The sequence below is a fragment of the Blennius ocellaris genome (assembly GCF_963422515.1).
Source record: "Blennius ocellaris genome assembly, chromosome: 3".
Classification (NCBI taxonomy): domain Eukaryota; kingdom Metazoa; phylum Chordata; class Actinopteri; order Blenniiformes; family Blenniidae; genus Blennius; species Blennius ocellaris.
The window spans coordinates 12,014,448-12,028,156 of NC_137652.1; positions in this window are offsets into that span (position 1 = coordinate 12,014,448).

Genomic DNA, 13,709 nt, shown 5'->3' on the forward strand with positions numbered 1-13,709 from the left:
TGCAGAGGTTGTTTCCACTGCACCACTGCATCAGGTGTTCCACCTCCTCTCTGTATTTGGACTCATCGTTGTTTGTGATGCGTCCCACTACTGCTGTGTCATCCGCAAACTTCACTATATGACAGCTGGGGTGTATTGCCGTGCAGTCATATGTCAGCAGAGTGAACAGGAGGGGGCTCAGCACACAGCCCTGAGGTGAGCCGGTGCTGAGGATGATGGGGGAGGAGACGGTGTCGTTGATCCTGACAGTTTGTGGTCTGTTGGTCAGGAAGTCCAGGATCCAGTTCCCCAGTGTGGGGCTCAGTCCAAGGGAGTGGAGCTTCTGCACCAGGGTAATAGAGAGTAAACAAAACGATGATTGCCATTGTACTAATATTTGGGTATTTGGATTGATGAAAAACATGCCTGGAGTTTCCTCAGCTCTGCATGGATACAGTCTCTCATTCTTTCACGATAACCAGTGTGAACATCATGCTCTAAACTCATGGCCTTTACTCAGGAGAAGAAGACAACAGCACTGACTTGTGTTTATTTACAGGGGTGTACTGGGTCAGCTGTTGCTACACTTGTGTCACCTCATGTTTCAAACAAGGATCGAATATAAATCTGACTCATTTCGTCAAATCCTTCTCAGAGTTAATAAAAAAAAAACAAATCATATAGAACATGGTTTATAAAAAAGGGTTTGGGTTAGCTTTTTTTTGCTTGCTGTTATTGCTGTGTTGGACCGGCAGTTTGTCCAAGAAGAAGCTTATCTCTGGCTCATCTTCGTCTGGGATCGGCACCGGCATATGAATTGAATAAATCACTATCGTGGATTGACAGATTGAAGATCATTTTTGACTCGTAAAGACTTTGTTCTGCTTTTGTTGCACACAGGATCATTCTTGTCATTTGAGAAGTTGGATAAGCATGGCAGGTTACTGTACTGCATAGGGCCTATGAATGGAGTCCAACATTCGGCAAATAGAGAATTGACTATATAAATATAGAGTCTCTCCACACTGGCAGTTAGTAAGAGGTTGAAATGATTTGAAGTTGTGGAGGTTCTTTCAGCTTTTTAGGCACAAATCTAACAACGGTGTGTTCAATGCCACTAAAATCACCTATATAAACCCTTCAGCTTTTTGTGAAGCATGAAATGTCTTGGCCATTTTGTGGCTTTTTTCTTACACTTAAAAAGCAAGTGGAGTATGTTTCTGCCTCTAAAATTGACACTCGAGTCCAGAGATTTCCAAACATTTGATCAGGTTGTTTTTTTTTAGCATTTCAAAATAGCATTTCTTTTCATATGAGCAATCTGTCTTCCTCCTTCACCAAAGGCTTTATACAGAAGAACAGCAATGACTGAGATTGATCCAAAAATGACTAATCGTGCATCACTTATCACAGGAAAAAAAAATGTCTGAATTATTATAGTCCAATATGACCAAACTTAGATATATCTTTTAGTTTGTGGCAATTAATACTTGAACTTTCCTTTGGTTGATTTTTCCCCCCCCACCATCGTTGATCTTATTGTTCAACTAAAAATGTTGTGTTTTTCAATTAAATTTTTCCAATAAGCACAAAAACTGAATAGCTGCAAGTGAATCAGACCAAGCTTACTAATAACAGAAAAGTGGCATCTGCTCTCCCCAAACAAAATATCTTGATTTCTTTCTATTTTTAGCAATTGAATTAGCAGAACAATCCTGGAGGACAGTGGTCGGCAACCTGTGGCTCTTTCGTCCCTCGACTGCGGCTCCTTGAAGCCCAGTCAACAAAACAACCAGTCTGTGCAAAAATAACTGGAGTGTTTACGGCAGATGAGATATTTTAACATTGCGGACTTGTTGAGAGCGCCGATCCTCACGGCCAATCAGCAGACATGTGGATGAACAACTCTTCATGCTCACAGCCACAGAGTGTGGCAATTGTCAATTTGCCGTCTTTGAAATCTCCTTTCCTCTCTGGCCACATTGATCTTTGCCTCTGACTTAAACAGTCAGAATCAAAACTATAAACCTTGATTACTTTAAAAACACAGTATTGAGAATAGAGAGGAAAGGCTCTTCCCTGCAACAGGAGGGATAACATTAGTTCTGTCAATAATACCGCTTCCAACTGAAGTGTGTGTGACTAGTTGGTGCTGGTCTGCTTTGTTTTTGCAGCATCCATTTAGATCGGACAAAATCCATCTGAGCACGAAACACAAATCCTGGAGCAGATGTTTGATTGTGAGGGAGGCTTATGGGGCTTCTAAGTGGTAGGTGTCTACGTATAAACACATTCAAACCCTTGCAGCTTGTTCACACTGCAGCAGCACCTTTCAGCCACTTCAGATGAGAAAACCTCACCCCGCTGCCCGGATTTCCTCTCACGCACCTCGCTGCACGCTGGGAATTTACCAGTTCCCAATGTAAATCAGCGGGTTCAAGCTGGCCAGTGGGATTATCTTGCAAAAATGCTAAATTTAACTTTGACGTTTAACCACTGCCATTCATACAAAGCCCATTATACTATTTTAGACATAACACAGTTTTGAAGCATTTGCAAATGTGGGTAAATCAGAATTTAAAATATTGAAGGTTGCAAACATCCTTTGTCTTGCGATGCTGCAGACTTATTTACAGCATAAGCCTGAAGAGAAGCATTGCTGCTGACCGAGTTTCATATCATTCAGAAGATTTGCGAGAACGCCAACGACTGTGCCGCCGTGCCGCCCCAAACCAGTAATTTGTGCAAACAAATTCAAAGAGTGCTGCAAAGAAGTAACAAAGAATGCCTCTTTAAGGACATTTCGCTGTATGTTGCAGCCGGGGACATCATGAAAAATGGCAAAGTATCAGTTCACTTTTCTTCGTGGAGCTTAATGGGAGTCTTCAGTCACTCTGGAGTGGCTTCCTGTCGCTTTCACAAATGCCGACAGTTTTTCAGAGAAACAGCTACTTTTCCAGTTGAGTGTGACTAAACAGAGGAAGGGGCAAAGACGTCTTTCGATGGCCAGAGGGCGTACAGGAGGTCCAATCTGAAAGCACGGCACTCGCAAAAGAGAAGAATGAAGATGACTATTGTCACCTCCATCATTTGAAGCGATGAGAGCCTTGCTGCACATCAGACCCTCTGTACACAGATGTCCCCCTCCCCCAGAACGTGATTCACAAAATGCCCTGGCTCAGTCATCTTTGATGAAATCCTAAACGGGGATCAGGCGTTTTGATTCCGGAAACCATCTTCTGGAACAAATTCTGTTATGATTTCAGATGTGATGCAGACGTGAAACACTTTGTTCTCGTCAGCAAAGATATGTTGAGATGAAAATGACAGGTAAACGGAGCGATGTTTCCTCTGCCCGACGACACATCATGCGGGTGGTTTCACCCTGACCCCAAGCAATCGACAGTGACAGTTGCAGCCACATAACATATGAAGGGTGTGAACACAAGCGTGCTTGTGGAGTGCGCCAGGTTCACGGTCCTGGTTAATTGAAATGTACCATGACGCAGCTGGGCTGAGTTACTAAGTCATTCGTTACCGATAAAGGTACTGATGGATTCACTTTTTTGTGATGCAGACCAAGTGCAACAAAAAACTTCTTTTAGTATGAAATTGTACTGCTAATTTGGAAATGTCATCATTTACAACTTTCTGAGATATTAAAACAGATACATTTGTTGGAAAGTATTTGCTCATTTCAAATTTCACGGCAGTAACTCCTCTCAGAAATGCTGGAACAGGAGCAACAAAAGGCCAGATCAAGTTAACTGGCAACAGGTCAGTATATTGGTTAGTAAAGGGGCATTAAACAAGAGCCACTTCACATAAGTAACTACTCAACAGGTGAAGATAAATGTATCAGAAGAGACTACACTAAAGGTCCACCCTCAGGCTGCACGGTATCATAAGCAGGCAGTGCATTGGCTCAGGGACACTTTCATATATCACTGATTCAGATCGTGGTGTACTGTGGAGGGTAAAATCTCATATGTTTCAAGCTCAATGCCAGAGACTTGTATTTTGACTTGATCAGAAGTATGGGAACGCCATGGCAGGACCACACCCCACACAAAACCCTCTTCTTGCCCACCCACAACTAATAAGTCAAACTAAACTCGATGAACTAACTATCCACATGCACGAAGGAACAAAAATACAACACAAACCTAATATAACCCACAATATTAACATCTAAAACACAACAAACAGAAACTCCCATGATGCATTGCAGCAATCAGCTCCATGATCTCCAGTCCACAAAGGACATAAATCACACAATTGTTTATTTAAACAGGCAGTGCCAACAAAAAAAACCCAACTGTTTCTATAAACTTTTATTGGTTATTTTTTTAATAATATTCACATATTTACAAAAAAAAAAAAAAAAAGCTTAATAACTCCCAGGTTCCAGATTCCAAATCCGAGTTTCTAATCAGTCCATATTCGAAAAACAAAGTGGAAACCCTATCATTTCAAAATGTGATTTATTTTGAAAACTGCATAATGTCACAAGTGAACTCACTCACTCCTTCAAAGGAACGGCCGCATGTTAAATCAACCATATAAAAGGAGGGGAAAAAATTAATCACACCTCAATATATTGCCGTCATTGTGACAGTGAAAATCACACACTCAACTTGCTAGATAAGTTGCCGAGCAACAGTTCTATTTCAGATGTCATTTTAGTTGCATTCTCCTTGGAAGAAAGAAATCTAAATTTGTATGAATACGTTTTTAGTTGCCTTGTTATTTGTCGATGCACAATCCGAACGTTGAAGAAAAAGCAGGACTTCTTGTTCATGTGCAGCAGCACATGTCCGCAATGCTGTGGCTGAACCTATTTAACAAAAGCTGTAGTTTTTCCGCTGTAGTTTATCACATTAACATACTGTTGTCGGCAGGCCCGCCCCTCCCTACACGCAGAACACGTGCTGTGCGTAGGGCCCCGCGATCCATGGGGGCCCCCATTTTGCGCAAGTGAATTGAATTTCCCTCGGGATCAATAATGTATCATCATTCTCTGCAAATGGCCAAAGGATGCGCGTGCATTTTGCCGAGAGGCGCGCGTAGAGCACCGCCACCAAGTCAGCCCGAGGCAGGAGAGAGAGAGAAAAAAAAAGAGACGCAATGATTGAAAGCACGAAGCGTCACCATCTGACCAATTAGCGGTCAGATGGGCCGGCAGGCAGTTGTTGACAGGTAGAGAGTAGAGAGAGAGAGAGATGGCTTCCAAACGTCAATACGATTCGGGAGCTAGCAAAAGAAAGAAAAAGTCCAAACAAGAAGAGGCTCCTGCTTCACTTGAAGGTGGGTATGTTGTTGAAATAAAAAAGAAACCCTAACCCTTCGCTCATCAATGGCGCAAGAACGGTTGAGTGGGCTGGCTGTGATTAGCATAAACTCAGAAGTGGCACAGCAGCTGCCATATGATGAGCTCATTGATGACTTTGCATCCAGAAAATGCAGATGTGTGCATCTGTAAAGTTATTGTGTTGTGTTATAAGTGTTGATAGAGGCTGTTCATTTGATTCGTTAGTAATTGTAATGTATTATTATTATTATTATTATTATTGTTATTGTTATTGTTATTGTTATTGTTATTATTATTATTATTATTATTATTATTATTATTATTATTATGTTATTGGAAGGGGGGCCCCAAAATAAAATCCTGCTTAGGGCCCCCACTTGGCCATGGGCGGCCCTGGTTGTCGGCCTGTGTGCTGTTGTTTCACATTGAACAGCCCACAATGCATTGCAAACTACGGTACAAAACTGTATTACATGAATACAGTATGTTACTGCTGGAAATTGGCTGTAAATTTACAGCAAATGCTGACGGTGTACGGTTGGTGCACTCGTCCTTCCTGTTTGCCCCTCCTCTGCGAGTCGGACTGTTCCAGGAGATTCACTCGTGTGTCCGATGTCAAACCGTCTTCACTATTTATATCGACAAGTCCCGCATTTCCCCCCAGGTTTTCCTGCATGTTTTGGATTCCCTTGTCCTCTGCCTGTTACCTCTGCCTCCTGCACTTTGTTCATAAAGTCTCTTGAACTTGACTGAGTCTGCTTTTGGGTTGGACCACATTATTGTGACGCTGCAGACGAAAGAGGCCTCATTAACGACTTGTCAAAGTCAACATTCCTGGAGCATTTCTCTCTTGTGGACCGAGTTTGCATTAGTGCCCTTCGGGTTTATTAGCGCCTTTGGCGAGGGCAACTCGCGCGTTGGTGGAGTGATCCTTGCTTCCGTCTCTATAAGGGATGGCTTTGCATTGAAGGTAAAATGTTAGTATTGTGCTTTGGTACCTCATCATCAGGTTTTCTCTTTTTTTTTTTAATGCTTTTTTATACATACTGTCTCTCACAGTAGCATCACTATCGTAATTGAATCCACTTTTACATTTACGGCACTTTCGGAGTACTGCTCATTTAATTCTGTTTCTAATCATATATGCTATTAGCCTCATGCTGACTTGTTTTCTTCTGTCGGCTGTCCTTGCAATGAATAACTTACAGGTAGCTTATTACCTCAACCTTAGGGCTATTTTTGCTTCGGGGAGGAATGAAAGCACGCGAGTGTGAGGTTTTTATCGGTATGTCAGATGTTCCCTGATGAGCTGACATTACTGCTGCACTGCAGAGCTTTTTCTCAGCAAGGAGAAAACGAAAGGTGCTTAATTATGTCGACGCATCAGCTGCAGCCATTGGCATGTAAATTCAAATGTTTAGGCTCAACATAACCGGAGTGTATAGTGTTGTAGCGATATCGCTCGAATGAACAAAGGAGTTGATTAAACACAAGTGAAGATCTTTTCTTAATGTGGATTCATACGTCCACCTGTGCTTCCAGCATACTGAAGTCGAGGAGTGAGTGACTGGAATCTATTAAGTCTCTCTGAAGATAAAGACAACACAGAGGAGGATAGCTCCATGGTTTGATAAACATACCAACCCCTACCTCCTGCCCAAACCAAGGTCTACATACCTCCCCACAATCTGTCCATCTCTCCCAACCTTTTTTCTCTCCTTCTATCCACGGACTCCGACCAGCAGAAAGCCGCCACCTCTGAGCCTCATTCTGCACGTTTCTTCCCGTCTTAAGGGAGTTCTTGCTTCCCACCATCCGCCGCTGCTTGCTCACGTGCAATTTTTGAGTTTTTTTTTTTTTCCTGTAAAAGTGCCTTGAAATGACTTTGTATTTGGTGCCATACAAATAAAATGTAATTAATTTAAACTGAACCGGACCGAATTGAATGGAAGCTCAGCATATTTGTCACGTCACCCAAAATTTTGCCTTTAAAATGCTTGGAAGATGATGGTTTTCTAATCATAGAACTCCGGTACAGCGAAGAAAAGGGCAGAAAACTACAAATTAGATAACACCTAGAAGAAGGAACCAAAGGTCGGCTTGCTAGGTCAGCGGGAGTCCAATGCGAACTCAGAAATGACGCATAGAAGAAATAGGCAGGTCCGAGAAATTGGTAATATCACGCTGAGTGGAATGAGTGGGTTTCCATCGAGCTCTGCAGGGTCTGCTGACAGGCCCCCATTTTAATCTGAAGCACAGGAGTGGAGAATATAATCTCAAACATTCAGGACAGCAGGTCCCCGGGAGCAAGGCTGAGAAACACAAAACCCAAGAGGTCTTGTTTGTCGCAAATTAAACACTGAACATAGAATTTCTGAATCAACCTTTAAGGAGGAAAGTTTTGTAAGATTTGTCATTCACGTCCGGTTGGCAGTTTTTACAGTGGTGCAGTATGGCGATGTGTTGGGAATCTTAATGATTACAAGTTGGGAAGCTTATACAAGCATGTACTAACAAACTAACAAACAATCAATATGGCTGCCGCCTCATCGCTGCTATCAGAGTGCGGAGACGATACAAATGAAGCTCGGGAGATAAGATTTGTTTTTCTAAGCAGACAGCGGTGGTCTGCAGTTCACATGTGGCAATCAATATATAAAAGAGAAAATACCGTGAATTTTTATAGTCCCAGTACTACTATATAATACTAATCAATATCATAATTCATGCCGATTATTGCAAAAATGACATGAAATTAATTTGAGCATGAGAACATTTATTAACTCCCACCAAAACTGTCAGTGTATTGATTGATGTCAGACGAACTTCTCGGAGCTCCCTGAGACCTCCCACTTTTCCTGTGGGAAGTTCCCGGTTTGAATTTCCCAGACAAAGTCCAAACCGAACGGAATCACAACGGTCGGTTAAAACTCAAGTCATGCTCTATACGGAAGGCAGTTTCGCTGTGAATATCTTTGATTCCTTTAAAGCCCAAGACAAAGCCACACTCGTAAAATAAATAAGTGTCTCAGACTGAAAAAAAAAAAGTAAAAAAAAAGAAAACCCATATGAAGAAAGACGCCTGCTCCATCTCCGTAGAACCTGGCTCCTCTCCCATCAAAAGAGACGTTCACAAAACAAAAGATCCTAAACGATCTCGCAGCTTGTGGAGGTTTTTATGCAGCTCCGCTAATCGTTCATTCTTGACGTTGTGTCTCTGCAATTTCAGATTCGTTTTTCAGTTTTAGCGTTTTTTAGCCATTTTATGACTTTTTAGCCAACTCCCTCCACTGGATCCATTATCCATTTACATTGTCTGCCTTTTTTTCAATCATTGACATGTTTTTACTCCATTCTTGACAGTTGCAAATATTTTGGCTACTTTTTTTTTTTTTTCATAGCCAATCCTAACAATTTTTTGTGGTGCAATTTTTGCCTTTTTAACCATTTTAGGTCTTTTTGAAAAGAAATCAGGTATGCAAATAAACAATGTTAATAGGAAGAATACAGAGGAACTAAAGAGCTCCATGTTGCTCTCGGCCCGCGCTACATGTCGAGAGCTACTCAACTTTCTACTTGTGATAGTTTCAGGGAATTGCAGGTGGATCCAAGCGCAGGCTCGTCAGGTGGTACCAAAAACAAACAAATGAAAGTGTAGGGAACGCAAAATCAAACGGGTAACACCGGGGAGCTGGGACCGGGACGTGGACGAGGCAGGTTGATGAAAGGAGCCGACACAGGCGACAGAGAACGGGAGGCTTTAATACACTGGGAAGGGGTGGACACAGGTGGAACCCAACGACGGGAGCACACAGAGGGAGAAGATCATTGGTTCATTGGAAACGCGAGGTGAGACACACAGGGGCAGACACAGAGACCTGGCGGCCAACAAAGGTTTTTTTAATTGAATAGTTGACTTTGTGATGCGTTTCATAGTAACAGACTGTTGAAGAACTTTGATCAGGAAGCACTGAGGGGGAATGTCTTTTAAACTGGAAGCTTCCTGTCCCTTGTGGTTCTGTTCTGTTCTGTTCTGTTTTGATTTGATTTGATTTGATTCATAGCATTTTTCTTTCTCCATTTGGCTCCGTTATCGCTATTACATGAATTCTAACAACAACAAAAAAACGTTGTTTTTGATTATAAAAAAAAAAAACACATTTTACCATCATTGTCATCTCTTGTATGAGAGGATTTCTCCACAATAATCACATAGAAGAAGGCAGACATACTGGGACACACTCCTTTATTAATTCTACTGTAGTCTCAGTGTAATTAGAATTGAAATAATGTTCTTCTTTCTGTGTGACAGACGTCAAATAGCGCAAAAAATTGTTGTTGTTAATTGAATCAACTATTTCAGTCCATAGCAATGTTATTTCATGGAAACTGTGTTAGTAATCAGTTACTGTGGCCCAGTTCTCTGAGGCTGGTCCTCATACACTATTTCTCCCCAATTCCGATTGTAGTGTCTAAACAAATAATTGACTTATTATAACAAGTCATCTCAATGGGAATCGTCTATCTGGGAACAAAGCACTGTCGTCTAACTGGGATGACGCCGAAACACTCAAGGTGATTCAAAGCTAAAGATACAGAGCAAAGTCGTCAGCGTCTCTCTTGACCAGGGGTGCCCACACTTTTTCAGCCTGCGAGCTACTTATAAAATGACCAAGTCAAAGTGATCTACCCGCTACAAAAATGCAAAACATATATTTATTTTCAAATATATTGAGGATTCTTTATATGTACAATGTATAATGATGTACCTTGCAAAACCGTATGAGCCAATATTGTGCAACCCGACATAATTAACTATGAAAATTTTTTGTAATTATCTGAGTTTACTTTGATGACCCTTCTTTGGTATTGCGATGGTCGACTGGCAGACGAGACAAACGCACTTCGAAAATGACATCGTGAAAAAAAAGTCCACCTCCCATTCCTCATGAAAGTGATACGTTTTCGTCTTCTCACTTGGTCCAGCTCCCCCACTCATTTTTGTGGGGGCTTCAAATTTGCGGTAACTCGCTGACTAGCTTGTTAGTTTTGCCACACTTAGCGTCGTTGTTCGTGCATGTGTGGTGACCTAAAGGTCAGAAAAATTCATCCGTCATCTGATGCTGCGTTCGATTGTACTCGTAATTCGGAAAGGTAAATTAGTTTCATTGCACCAGCGTCTATTTTTTTTTTTCTAATGTCATGCAATCTACTATTACTACCTTTGCGATCGACTGGTAGATCGCGATCGACGTATCGAGCACCCCTGCTCTTGACCATGTGTCTATTTGCAGAATTGACTTGTTGTTTTGACAGTGAAGGCTTGGATTGGTGTTAAACATCTGTTTGGTCCAGCATTGACTGAATGAGCTGTAATGGCTTCATGCAACGATTGGCCAAAATCATTACAAGGAGAGTTGAAGACAGACCTCAGCGTTTGCAGACCCGATCTTTCTCTCACGGGTTTCAAGAAATGTGCACGACAGAGTGTCGGCGAAGCGGCACCCCCGAATCTGTTTGAAACGTAACGCCCGCCTTCAGATCTGCACCTTTTTCCCACGTTTGAACGGCTGCTGGACATGAACGTCAGCATTCAGGTCTTTCATCCTTCACTTCATCCATTAAACTTATTGGAAAATGTTTCACTCTTTATGGGCATTAGATATTTTACTGGCCATTTCCATTTTCGATTGTTGTTTGAGGCTTGAGGAGATGTTTTTAACCCGCAACATATCAGAACATGCAGCCACTTGAGTGTTGAATACTGGGATTTATTAAATATTGTCACTGCCTCTCATTTTCTCCAGCTCAGGTTTTTGTTCTACATAACATCTTCCTTGGAGTTACAGTATCTGAGTCATTTGTCCTCACATCAGTGTAAAAAAAAAAGAAAAGAAAACAGAAATACCTCACATTCACTAGCACTCTCACACACACTGTGATCCATCAACAAACTCACTGCATTTATTCAGCATGTCAAGCTTCTCTCCACCTTCTCTCTTTCTTTTTCAGATTAAACCAATCAAGCTTTTTTTGGCGTGGGGGGGGACTTTTAATGGCGATGCATTAAAAGTCTCTTAAATGTCAAGTTCTTTAAAAGGTTGCGCTCCATGTCCACAGTTAACGCAGAGTAATTTACCAGCCGACATCTTCATCACAATAGGAAGAAGGGAGGGAGCAGAGAACGCCACCCCCAACATCACTTACAAATGTGATTCATTGTGAAGTCCTGTGCTGAAAAAAACATGCTGATTCCCAAGCAACGAATTCTGGGCAATAACTGCAAGGTTAGTTTGTGTTTGTTTTTAAGCATAGAATACAATAGAGTGATTTCTATTAGGCGAAAATGTCCTTCAAAGACTGAAGATAGTCCTGCTCAACACATCAAAAGGGTGAGGAAGCGCCTCTCCGGAAGATAGATTGGTGGCAGGTGTATTTACAGAGGGCAGTGGTGGTGGCAAGGTTCCCACAATGACCCCCGAGAAAGGCCTTCATCCTCCAAACTGCTCAGGAGGCATCAGGAAGGGCGTCTGGCGTACAATCCGCTGTGAAAACAGCTGAAACACTCGCCCAAATACCTAAATTACAGAATGTCAGCACTGACGCCCCATCATTCAATCACCGACAAAACACAATTGGTTGTATTTCATTCATATGAAGACAAGTTACGGTCACCACAGCTGCCACATGAACACTATAAACAGATTTATTGCCTCCAAAGAAAATGTGAATGTGTGACTGAAGAAATCAGCAAAGTTAAATTATGATGGACTTTTTTTTTTTTTTAAAGCATGACATTTGCAGTCGTCCAGTACCATAAACGTCAAACAGCCACTGTTAGGGGTTAAAGCAGTTGCATTTTTTTTTTTTTTTACTTTGAACGATTCACTGGAGAAGAGTTTGTCCTCCAAAGCGAGAGAAGCTGACATGTCCTACTCTCGCTTTGAGTAAAGCTTTCAAAAACATCTGGATTGTTTAATCTCCCTGTGAAGTAGTTTGAGGGACTGAATCCTGAGTCGAGAAGAATAAAGTGTTCCCCTCGAGACAGGCTGTGTGAAAATGGTTATTGAAAGCTTTTAAGAGTGAAAAAACGAGTACCTGGAATGCCGAGTCTTCTTCTTTGGTGATTAAAGTCCCCAATAGGGAGCAGGACATGATGAAATCTCATAACAATACGATGTTAAAAGTGTCTCATCCACCTGATTCCTGAGATATTCACAACTGACCGAGAAAACCAAGGCCTCTTCTTTAAAATGCACTTAAGCCTCTGCACTGAAATGCATGGCCACACACTCCTGCACATCCCCTAAATGCTCCCCTTGAATCTATGACTTCACACAGTAACAGGGACTTGACACAGTGAGACTGGCTTCCTCTGGACCTGGATGAGCCTTTCCGTATGGCGTTTCCATATTTTTAAAAAATATTTTTAAAGCAAAATTCAGTGTCTTTGTCTTTGCAAACATTTCACCAGGGGTTTTGTGCAGCATTCACGTGGCTGATGCAGGTGACAGGAAACTGGCCACGTGAGGGACTCGTGCCGTTCTTCCAGCCCAAAAAAAAAAAAAAAAAAAAAAGTTTTCTAAAATGGATTGCTTTCAACATGTAATGGCAGGGTGACATGATGACGTCTATAGTTTGTAATTGCTCTGGATTATATGCCCAATCACGTTCATTCTAAACATTAAAAGAACATGTAAAATGCGTGTTAAGTTGTTTGAGCAGAAACAAGTTCTTACTGCGCCGATATGAACGACACTTGACATGGATGTTCTTTATTCTCATGAACACGCAGACCGCTGCGTGGAGAACACTATACAATGCTCGATCGCCATCTAGCGGACAACATGCGTAACGACACCCACAACTGACAATTTACGCAGCACTGTCACGCGGAAAGTAAAAGTGCAGATATATACAATTCTTGACAACATGTAATTTCTTGACATGCAGTGAGTTCTCGCTTAATTAGCAGCTACAGTCCTTGTAAATCCTTCTGGTAGAAGTTTGCGGTGAGTTCCTGCACAATAATCCCAGTTGCTGCTCCAGATGGACTGAATAAACTACAATATATGAGGCTGAGAATGATTTGCATAAAGTATTTTCTCCCTGCAAATATGAGCTCCTGTTTAATTGTGAGGCAAAAGAGAAAAGCATGTGTTGAGGTTTGCACAGCACCATTCAATGTTAAATGTTTTTGGGTTTTTTTCATTCCGGCGATGTCAACAAAAAGATAATAACCCACACATTCTGTCAGTCGGTGTACTTATCTACTTTATTACCAGGGCAGACTTTAACATCCGTGAGAAAATATTACCTGAACCTTTATTTCGTTTCTTAGAACAGTTTGTGGTTTATGAAGCAACACCTCCATCTTGTGGTTAGATAAGTGAACTGCAAGCAGTGACAAACATGCAAT